Genomic DNA, 12,062 nt, shown 5'->3' with positions numbered 1-12,062 from the left:
TTTGTATATACAAAAGCAAGTGTCATACTTTAATCATGGTGTATGAATTTGGGCTTGTCTTCATTTCTTTCATAAGTCACTTGTTATTGTTGTCAGCAATGCATAATGTGTTTTCCATAATTGTGTGGCATTATTGTAAGTGATTTAAGCATCGGCCATTTAACCCTCAGCTTTGCCAAGGTGACATATTAAGTTTTGACACTGCTGATATGCCATTAGATTTTGCTTACACTTTAAAATGCTTCGTTTTACTGCAAGGAAGGAAAGGTCTCTCCTGTATGATCTATCGCCGAAGAAGAACAAAAAGACATTCTGGTGGTCCTAAATGACGGAGTGGGTGGCCTGGCCGCTGGCGAATGACGAATGGCGGACCGGGCAAAATACAAAATAATTTTAACTGTCCACCAAAATTTCTTGGGAAGCAGAATAATTGAAGTCACAGAAAAACCCAAGCCTACTGTTTCTGAGAATCACTTCTTTTCTAAAAACAGTGCATGAAGTTTATCGGCTGCTCGGCAATAAGTGATGCGACTCAAATTCTGGATCTAGGTCTTCTGGTAGGCTGCTTGAACATATGCTACACAGGGATGACTCGATTATCCCAAAACAAAACACCGGAAAGCAGTGAGAGAACTATGACACTCCGGAATGAATTATCCATGAAGTTGTCACAACAGACCACCATTTTCTTATGCCACACACCGATGAAATATGAATTAGAGAAGGTTTAACCTCAATCAAAAAAACTTTACCCAAAATTAGCCTTAACAACTGAACCAAAACTCTCTAGTCATATAGCCCAATCATTATGAATTCATAGCAAGGGAGTCTATAAAAAATTAAAAAGGAGGCAAATGATGAAAAAGAGCGACTAAAGGAGACATTGCAGATTGTTTTCAGACTCCACTGCCAATAGATGTCACCTCTGAAGCCAAGAAAAGCAATGTCATTAGTGGCAAACCACTGGAAAGGATTACAATTTTGCTCTGCTCTATTAGATCAGATTTGTATTCACTTGCCACTGTTTTGTGTACCCTACACGGCAAGTTTGTATTTTGTCCATTTCCACCAGTTCTCTATCAAGGCAAATACATTTAAAGACTGTAATTATTGCATGAACACAAAACAAAATGTATGATGCTTGGGTGAAGACATCAAATAAATAGCTTAAAGGGGGGAATAAATTGTGTTCGTAGAAGCCATATCTGTGATGGAATATATACAATATGCACACAGACTGTACGGCAACTTTTATCTCATGCATTAATCATGTAAGAATACAACTTTATTTTCTTGCAGTGTCTGACTCCTTGATTCGGAGGCAACTGCCCCCTCTTCTTATTCCGACATGTCTTGTTCTCCTGTGCATGTGTGCGTATGTTTAAATTAAAGTGCAGTGACATTCAAAGTGTTCAGCGATAGGGGCCATCAGTGGTACCTTTTTTTTTTTTTTTTTTGGTAAACCACAGAACCATGCTACGCTTATCTCAACACCGACTTGGGACTGTGCAAATGTAAACACTATTATGCCTTTGGCTCACAGATGACAATGGATTCCAACCTTGCCGGCTCGGCAGGGAAAAACAGTAATTTGGTGGTTTATTAAGAAACTGTTGAAGGATGCTAGTCCGAGCGGCGTGTTGGAGCTCAGCTATTGAATGGAAATAATGGTCAAGCGGAACCAGGAAGGTCTTTTCCCAGCAAAATGCCGCATGAATATACTACCGTATATAGTAGATCTAGATATGTGCATTGACACCTGCTGAGTAAAAGCTGGAGGACGCGGGATCATAAATTATGCAGTGAGCCCTTGAAACTCAGTGTGACGGCAAAAAAAAAAAAAAAAAAAATACAAGAACGCATCTAGTGGTAAAAGCGCAATATTTTTATGAACACGCCAGTAATCCCTTCTTCTCATTGGACTACAATCTTGGCAAACAATCACGCAATTTATTCCTAGAAATAAATTGGAAAAGCATTCAACATTCAAAACAATTCCTCCCCTAGGACATAATGAAACATTGACTTTTTAATTGCTTGTATGCAATAGTTGGGTCTTTGGAGTAGCTGTGCAAATTACAGAAAGCTACAACAAATATTCACTATTCTAACAGTGGTTGCTCAAAGGAACACATTTTGAGCAATTGCAAAGAATTCAGTGACAAAAACACGAGTCACCTAAAAATAATGTTGTAGGTGCAATATAGCTGAATGAATGAAATCCAGGAAGTAATTTATGAGGCAGGTATCGTAATTTATTGTAGGCAAATGACGTCACTGATGACATACGAAGCCTAGGCTAGGCTAATTTAGAAATGATTGTAGTATGCTAGTCTTCAGGCTAAAATCAATCGACCTGTTGAAATGTAAATCACGGCCACGTTGCGTTTCCCTTTCAAGACGTTTATCTTACAAAACACGTTTGGGTTTTTTTCGACTAAAAGGCCACACGCATTCAAGCTATGGTGGTAAAGAAGAAAGCTGAAATCATCATTCAAGCCATACCCTGATTTTTCACTTACCTTGGTAAACAAAAAAAAAAAAAAAACGGAGGATCGTGTAACATCATAGCGAATGGGTCTATTAATGTATGTGCTTGACAAAAAAAAAAAAAAAGGTGACGAAAACACAGCACAACAAAGAATCTTGTAGGGAATACTTTGCTGATGGCTGAAGTAGACAAACCAGTAGTTATCTGTAGTTTTTTCAAGATTATTATTTCCTGCATGTGATCATGAATGATGCTTTGAGGGACTGAAAAACATGGTTCTATGACAGCAATTTGGGGTGGCTGAATGGAGAGAAAACATGAAAAATATCATGGTGCACAAATGGGATGGTTTCAATGCAAGAATCTATAAATATCAAACACAGGAGGAAGAGTGGGCCGGGTTGTAGAAAGGCTAGGTAGACAAAAGAATAAAATGAACTGAGGGGAAGAGGTAAACAGAGGCAGTATGATACATAGTTTTGGAAAAAAGTGGCCTCAAATTGAACTGCAAGAATTATGACCACCCAGAGGAATTCCGTCAAATGATCCCTGGAGCGGGTAACTGTATTAAGATTTCAGGTCTGATACAACACAACTGACGTGGACATTACTAAAATAATCAATATAATTGACATCTTCATCAAATTAACACTGAAAATCCTCTTTTTGTCATAAAGTGAGACAATACGAGACAGAACTTACATGAGAGACGGTAGAGGTGGAGGGTGGGGTGCCACATAAATGCTGTGCAGGGAAAGCGGGATGGTGAGAGGGAGGATTGATTGTTGCCCTGAAGCCCAGGAAACCATCATGCGGCTACAGCAATCATGACCTCCTGCAGAAGATTTTATAACATGTGTTATCAGCTGTTAAAAAGAACTCCATTTTGCTGCTGAGGCATCTTTCAAAGCTCTGCGCGCAATTGCATACAAATGAACTTTTAAAGCAGCTCATTCATTGTGTTGCAGTCTCGGGCCATGTTAAGAATTTCCATTCAGTACGTTTATGAAATATTTGTTTGTGGGGCACTTTTAATTGTTTCAAATAGTTAAATGCTAACCTCGGTCCAGCAATTCCCATTCGGTTTAATTTCTGTTCATTTTCCAATGATGTGGGTAAATGAAAATAAAGTAATGACCATGAACTCTTGATGGGGAAAATAAACACAACAGAAACCAAAGTAGAGTGTAGCAGAGAATTCAAAAGTTAGAAATTGTATTTAATGGAGCAGTTTTGGAGCAACTTTGTAATTTTGTGGAACAATGGTTCTTGACTTAGGAGCAATGTTTAGACGCACAAGTAGCCACCTGAAGCTCGTTACCAGCTAGCTGCTAGTTGATTGGTTGATTCTCGGTTTTGCTGTTCAATGTTTTGATGAGATGCAAAATGCAAATCTTGCCTCGCAAACCGTGACTCGAAAACGCTTATTTGGAGCCTTCCATAGGATTGACAGTGCATGAATTAGATGACTAACATTTACAGAAAAAAAATGGATTTCTATGGCATTAACAAGTCTGAGGGAAACTCCCTGATTTTAAGCCAGGCTCACACTTCAGTGAGTCACGTCTCTTTCTGTGGCTGTGCCCACATTTTGCATGGTGAATGTGACAGAAATCTGGACGGCAAGAATGTGCGTAGCTGGAACGTGCACAAGTAAGGAAAATATGTCCCCAAAAGAATGTTACCTTCTGTTTTGTCGTTCCAAAAACATATTTCATTCTTCTTTCCGGCAATCTCAGCCTGATCCTTTTATTTTTTTTTTTTAATTAGCCTATTTTCTTTAAGAAGCACATGGAATCACAAATGGGTCTTGATGAGCAGGAGATAACTGGAATTTGATGTTTTTATGCAAAGTGTAAGCTCACCTTCAGTGCATTGCACTCCTTTGAAGTTTTACCATTCAGTATCCCAGAGGAAGAGAACTGTTTGTTTCAAGTTTATTTTCATAAGAATGCACTGCAATGCAAATTAATTTCATCAAAAGACTGCAAGCCGTAGCCATTAAGTGATGATAAAAATAAAGACGTTAAGGTGAGCCACTCAGATGTGGCTGCCAGCTATTTGGCCAAACCTGTCTCAAAATAATATCACTGGCAGACATGATTCACTTTGTTCAGACGAATTTTTCGGTATAGCAGATCTACAATCTGCAACTTTTGTTTTGTGGCGACGGTGTGTTGCCAACTTCTCAGCAAGGAACACTGCTATTGGCTGTCCTAAAATACAAATTACATTAGTAAATTAGTGTGCACATGTGCATATATAGACAGAGATATAGATGTATATATATATATATATATATATATATATATATATATATATATATATATATATATATATATATATATATATATATTTTAGTGCTGTCAAGCGATTTCTTTTTCAACTAATTAATCGCAAAATTTTCCATAATTGGTCACGATTAATCGCATTTTTCAACAACAGTTTTTACGAAGCTTGGAACCGATATTTACTTGAGTAAAATTTGGGAATTAATGCGAAAAAAAAATAAAACTATATTTTTATTCAAAGACTGTTCTAATAGCTTTCTTTGATCCTTGAATACAATTATTTTCTAACTTATATGGTATTTGAATTTAGCTTTGCAAAGTGTGCAAAATATTTTGGATTTCTCCGATGAGGCGTCAAGCAACTTTTTAAAGTAAAACTACATAAATGTCCGTCTTTGCAACAGTGACTCTCCTCTAAGTTTGGCTGCACAATGAGCAGAGGTCAGCTGCAACAGGAAGTAAATAAAACTGAGTTAACTGAGTATAAAATTTAAATTAATCTCCATAGTTAATGCTTTAACTTTGACAGCCCTAATATATATACACACACATTTTGCTGGGTAGGGAAATTATAGATTTTAGACACGTCACAAATGTGTGTCTTATTCCTGGTCATGGCCATTGGTTTCTCAAAAGTTTTAAGCATTCAACACATTTAAAACAGACCACAAGGGACACTTAGTACAAACATTCTTATTGGGGCAAATTAGCAGATAACAGCAAGATTTTGCAGTGGACACAGATGTGCGTTTGTGTTCTTACATAGTGATGGGTCGGTGACAGACATAAATCAATAAGGCATTAATGGTATGGTGTTATGTGGCAGCTGAGTACACCATCCATCATGCTGACTGCTTTCTTCAGCATGCAGTCTTATCTTACCTGCAGACTGAGTAGGGAGACAATGCCTTCAAAGGAAACTCTGCATCCTTGTGTGTGTGTGTGTGGGTGCGTGAGAGCGAGTAAATGTGAGAGAGGTATGCCAGGAGCGACAGAAGAAAACGGCAAGCAGGTAGATAGACTTAATTCCTTGGAGGGTTTGAATGAATGCTGACTGCAGGAAACGAAATGCCTGTGAAAGTTATATTCTGGTGAGAAGCTTGCTCCGGGCCGTCATGCAGATGGACACACACGCAGGCATACACACCAAACACCTCATATTTAAGTACAGGCACATAGTCACTTCTTATAGTCCTCACACATAAAGGGATCTTCAGACTTGCATTCCCGCTCTTCCTCTCTCACCGAAAGCACAGGGAGATGAAACATTTCCAGCAAAAAAAGCTTTCATCATCGAGGTGCACGTGTGGGCTTGTGGGTATGTTTGTATAAAAATGGCTCTATTAAAAAAATAAAATAAAATAAAAAAACAGACTGCGCGTCTTTGTTAGCAGAGTTGTGTAGCTGACCCTTGCGGCGTCTTTAAAAAGAGTTTGTGATCTCTGGGGGGGCCGTTTCTTCCCTGTGCCACCTTAATGATAAAGGTCTTGGCAGGAGACTTTGGTCTAAAGGATTTTTCATGGCATCACTTGCACACACACACACACACACACACACACACCTAGGTTCATGCTCATGTTTAGTTTAAAATCCCTTGTCTGTTTTTCTTTTATCATTGGTCTTCCATCAATATTTGTTTTGAGTACTAACTACAGTAACCTTATGAAGTAAACTTTCCAAGTAACAACATGACAGAGCCCAAGGACTTGCTCTGGAACTCATTCGCTGACAGACATTTTCAGACCCTCTTTTACCCTAACTTTTGGAAAAAAAAAAAAGAAAAAATATATAAATAAGTTCCTGGGTTTGAATAGTTGGATTGTGAAAAGACAAGTAAATTCGTCAATGGCAGTGAACGAGTTAATTGTGCCGTGAACCGTTTATCATTTCTTAATGCGGTGAATTTGTCAATAACTTGTGTATCGTGAAAAATCGTATTCAATCTGAGACAAGAAGATTGTTGAAGTCGTTTTTTTGATGAAGGTAAAATGTCACAAAGTAATTAATGCATGCTTTAACGACCTGTTATCATTAATCATCACATGGTCAGCACTACTCTGACATGAATCTGATTATTGTTGGACAACTTACATTATCCTTGCGTTGCAAACCTGAAATGGCAAAATTGCCTTGCCTCGCTCACTCTGAAAAACATTCATGCTGAAGAAGCTTTGGGGTCGCACCCTTCGATGGAGGGAGGCCAAAGCCTGCTGTGCTCGGCATCAATAGGTGATGACACCCTGCTTCGATCCTTTAAACAAGATTGTGTGGCGAGACCTGTCTGCGCAGGGAGACGAGAAAGTGCTCGGTGAGCTTTGGGCACATTTGTAGCCTCTAACTGAATTTTTTGGAACATGAAGTTGAGTGTGACTGGAGGTTGTTTATTGCTTCTGTTGTTGCTTGATTGTTGACCCTTTGCTTCAGTCACATTTTATTGATAAATGAGCAGAGTATTTTATAAACAAGAATTATATGCACAGGTTTTTTTTTTTGGGGGGGGGGGATAAACAATCGGGCCCTGTCTGAGAAAGTAGGTGAAAAATGCTGTAAATGCCATGCGTGTAGGACTACATTTCAACATGTTTCAAAAGAAAAAAGTATATTTGTTGTAGTTATTGTGATGATACATAAAACAACTGTTGTCTTGACAGTCAAATTTTTACTTAACACTTGTAAAATGTACATCCTTGTACTATTGAATTACATTCAAAAAGCTATTTAAGCATGATTATAACGCTATTGCTTTAGTTTCTGGTACAGTAGATATGATTAATTCCTGTGGCATACCTGCAAGATTATAGATGAATTGGATTCAGGCCTCCAACAAGTTAAAGAATGTGGTTGTCCAATTTTGTCAAAGTGATCAATGCAAGTCATCTGGTGGAAAATATTCACATGGTCTTTGGAGGGGAAACATATCGAACGTTTCTCAACTGGTAATTACATCATACTTGATTCATTACACCAGCTCTCGTTTCAGTTAATTGGAGTTCTCCAACTCTGCCAAACAAAAGTCAAATGATGAATCGAAGCTCCGGAAATTCTGTAAAAATCTCACCATGAGCATAATGTGGTGTTTTTATGTTTTGCGTTCCTGCTTTAAGTTGTGTGTGTTGTACTGTATGTTCCAGAGTTTTGGGTCAAGCCTCCTGGGTGCTTGCGTTTTAAAGGTTGTAATGACTCAAAACACACAGCTAAAAATTTAGACAGCTGGAGCAGTTTGCGAACATCGAGTGTGTCAAAAAACATTATCGAGTGCTCATTGAGAGTTACATAAATAGTTTTATTGCTATGATTGTCAATAGGTTGTGCAAAAACTATGAAGGGTCTTATGAACTCTGCTAAATCTACCTGTTATTTCTCAGCACAAGCTGATTCGGCTCATTAAAAGTCTGTAATTACAAGCGAAGCCGGAAGCTCACAGTACATTTGATCGAAACCACTCAATGACAGTCTTTGCCATTTGCGCATCTGGATACACTAAATCCCTGCGACAAAGGGCTGCGATAACAGTAATTGCAATTCCAAACACAATTATAGTCCTCATTTATCCATTTTCCTCTCAGTTGTTTGTGCTCATTATATTATTGGGGTTGGAAAGGAACGGACAGCGGATTTAAATTGAAACTAGGCATGCAGCCTTTGTCAGTATATATTAATTTTGACGGTTTTCCACCGGTGCAAGACTCCCGAAGGTCAGATACTAACAAGCCAATGAGGCGCAGTCATCCATCCAGAACAACAAAATCTTTCTTTCGATAAATTTTTCACTTGCGTTGGCGTTATGCTATAAGTCAGACTCCTTCTAGTAACTATAACCCCGAATACATCCAAATAAGGCCTTAAAAATGCTCTGAGCGTTGGAACTGTTGTTGAACTATTTCAATCTTGATTGTGTTATCGTCACCCAAAAAACAAATGCTCAAAGAAATTCAAATGCTTTCACTGAAAGGCCAAAATCGCATGCATTCTAGTAACAATCATTGGAAAGTTTGAACATTTTCAGATTTTTTTGCGATATATCTTCACCACCTACCAATTACTGGGGGATGTACACGTTCAAGCACGAACTCATGAGATTCAAACGGGTTTAAAAGCATATCCGATTATTTATCAGAGCGATCCAGTATTCACTGGGAATCATTTTCTCAGTCTGCTATACAATTTTCTGTTTGTTTTTCAGTGGCTTGCAGGGTTCTCGTGACATCTCTCAGACGTACTTGTCAGTCATTCTTGTGATTAGCCCATCATCATGATTCTCTTTCATCCTGAGAAACGAGGTGATCTTTGTCATCAAAAGAATTTTGAAAAGCCCGATCAGTCCAAGAACTCCCTGCAGACAGGGTTAATAATTTAACTCTGCTAAGAAACACGACAAAAGCATTTAGTTGCATCTTTGCACGAACAGGCTTTATTAATAGAGTCAGGAATGCCAATTTAGAGGCAAGGGAGCGGAGATGCATCACTTCGACCAGCCCGCAAAGACAGCTTGGTGGTCATAACCGATATTGATATTTCCGTTACCTGTGTATAATACACCATCGCATATCTCAGACCGCCGTTGCTGTCATACCAATGAAAGTTGAGAACATGACCCGAGGAGCAAAAACTGTCAGCGCATTAATCCGCACTTCTGACACACAGCGAAGGGTGATAGACGGCCAGTTTGCTGCAAAATGTTTGCTTATTGACAAAGAATGACTGTGTGCATATAAGATAGGGGCAGTGCAGCTAAGCCACAGGTTCATTATGGATTTTTTCATTTTAAATTGCCAACACAGCCATTGCTGTGCAGTAGGGAAAATAACACTGCATTGTTTTTGTTAACAAGCAAATGGGTTTTGTCATTTTTGTAACCCAGGAGAAATGAAGAAATACAACAGTCGCATAATTTGTGACTTAATATCTAGTTTGTAATGTCTGGGTGACGATCATGCCCTTCCCTCAGATGTTAAGAAAACATGTCATGTTTACATGAGTAAAATCTGGACTTTGGGACAAATAAGCATTTAATTAATGCAAACGCACTGGATATTAAATATGCATAAGTTAGATGAAAGATTTCTAGGGAATCCACTTGCAACTGCAAGTATGAAAAATGTGCATACACAAACATTCTGTCCCTTTCTCCAAAAAGCATACACTTGAATGAGGAATAAAATCCGAGCTAAAATAAATGACTGCAGGGCAATATTTGATCAAGTCAGACAGCTCCCTGCCTTTATAATATTCAAAGGATCCTCTTGCTGCAGAAATGTGAATAATGGAAATGTGTAATGTATTCTCAAGTAACAAAACAAATACTGTATCACAGGAGACACACACAAAAAAAACAGCTGAGGTAGGCCAGCACGGGCGGCAACTGCATGCAATGTTATTGTTTCAGGATTGCAAAAAAGTCAGGCATTCGAGAACGAAATGATAAAAAACAAACAAATGATTATTAAAACACGATTATGAAAACATCAATTTCTACATTCCTATTATTTATAATCAAATTGTTGTGCTGTTAGGTGTTTATTTTAATGAAGACTCAAACAATGTCATTTTTTTAAAGAAAGACAAAAAAATAACTCACTTGAGCACTTGAAAAAGCACTTTCAAAAATCTGAATTTTAAAGTGACATTTCTATTTTTTTAATTGTCTGACTATAAATGAAACATCTTTACGGCAGCAATTAAGTAAGAAACAATCACTGCATTCAATATTTTTGTCTTTGTAGAGAAGCAATTATGTTGTGAAATCATACAGCGCTGTGAATGGTTTGAAGAGTTCTACATACTTTGCCAGCAAATTAATTCTACAAAAGGTTGGGATTGCGAGACTTTGGAATAATTGAAATACGGAGAAAGTCAAATGCTCAATGCGGGAATCCATCATACTGCCAAGATTTAGCGGTGGAGGCATTTGGACCCAAATGCAGACAAAGCAGCAAATGTCGGCGCAACAATGGATACAGGTACATCTTTTTATTTCATTTTCTTATAAACAACTAGGCAGTCAGGCATGCAGCCTTGAAGCCAAGAATGAAGATAAAACAATATAAGGAGAATGAAAATACAAGAAAGGCCCATAAAAGGAAAATCTCGCCAATTTTATAGGTAAGTCATTCAAGTATGACATTTCATACACTGATGACCTTGACAAGATGAAAACATAAAACAATAGACGGCAAAAGATAATTTTCTTAAAATACTTCATTTCCAATCAACTTTTGCATGGTTGATGGTGTCTGCTGCTGGTGTCGTTTTGAACTATAGTACATATACTAACCCAGACAACGCAGTATTCACCAGAGCTGGGCGCTCCGCCTATGGACCGGTCCGTCTATCAGTTAGTGACGTACGCCCGTTTTGCTGACGTAGTGAAAGTTTAGTCTGAATCGCCGACGGATACCCGTTTAAAATTAGAGGCGGACCGGCCTATTGTATATAATATTTTTTTACCCCTGGAAAAAAAGGCGAATGACGGACGACAGAAGGGTACCCGCGCTGCAGACGGTTGACAGATAACAGATGCTCAAATTCCAGTAAAATGCCCAGCTCTGGTATTCACAGTATCAAAAGGTTTCCCAATGGCAAAAGATTTTTTTTTTTCTTACAACATATCACTTGCCAATATTTCTACCAGAACGGCTAATTTAAGACTTCAGAGAATTGCGAGAGGTATGCAATTGTTCCTTTATAACCTTTGATCCCTGCCATATCGATCGTGTTAAATGACTTGATGTTAGTGACCTGATTGTACCTGACCTGGAAAGTAAAATATCAAATCGATCAGCCTTGTATAGAAAAGAAAAGTGAGAGAGGGAGGCATTTTGTGAGAGGCAGGGGAAGGTGAACGGAATGTTATGAAATTACACAGCCAAATGGCTTGAATATAATTTTTTATCATCAAGGAGAACCGTAAAAAATTATAACAAAATTGTCAAATGTTTGTGTGGATGCATCACAAAATTTCAGCAGCCAGGACAGAATAAGACTCACTCCAGCCCACGAATGCGATCTACTGTACTTCAACTTTGCCTTAGCACCACATACTTGCAATTTTACTGTTTTGTTTTTTTTCCCCAAGCAAAAACATGGCTGTACTATGGGTTCACAACACAAGAAAGAAGGTGGGTCAAATTGAGCCAATTTATTGATCGGTCAATTTTTTACCCAAAATTGTGTTATTTTTAACCCAACTCTTTTTAGAGTGTAGGACATGCAGTCAGGGGAGGCAGAGCCTCACTTCAGATTGCGGAATCCCAGAAATTGAAATAGATTAGATACATTCG

This window comes from Filicampus tigris, chromosome 21 (assembly GCF_054856515.1).
Source record: "Filicampus tigris isolate MCC_2025a chromosome 21, RoL_Ftig_1.0, whole genome shotgun sequence".
Lineage (NCBI taxonomy): Eukaryota > Metazoa > Chordata > Actinopteri > Syngnathiformes > Syngnathidae > Filicampus > Filicampus tigris.
This window is presented reverse-complemented; position numbering follows the sequence as displayed.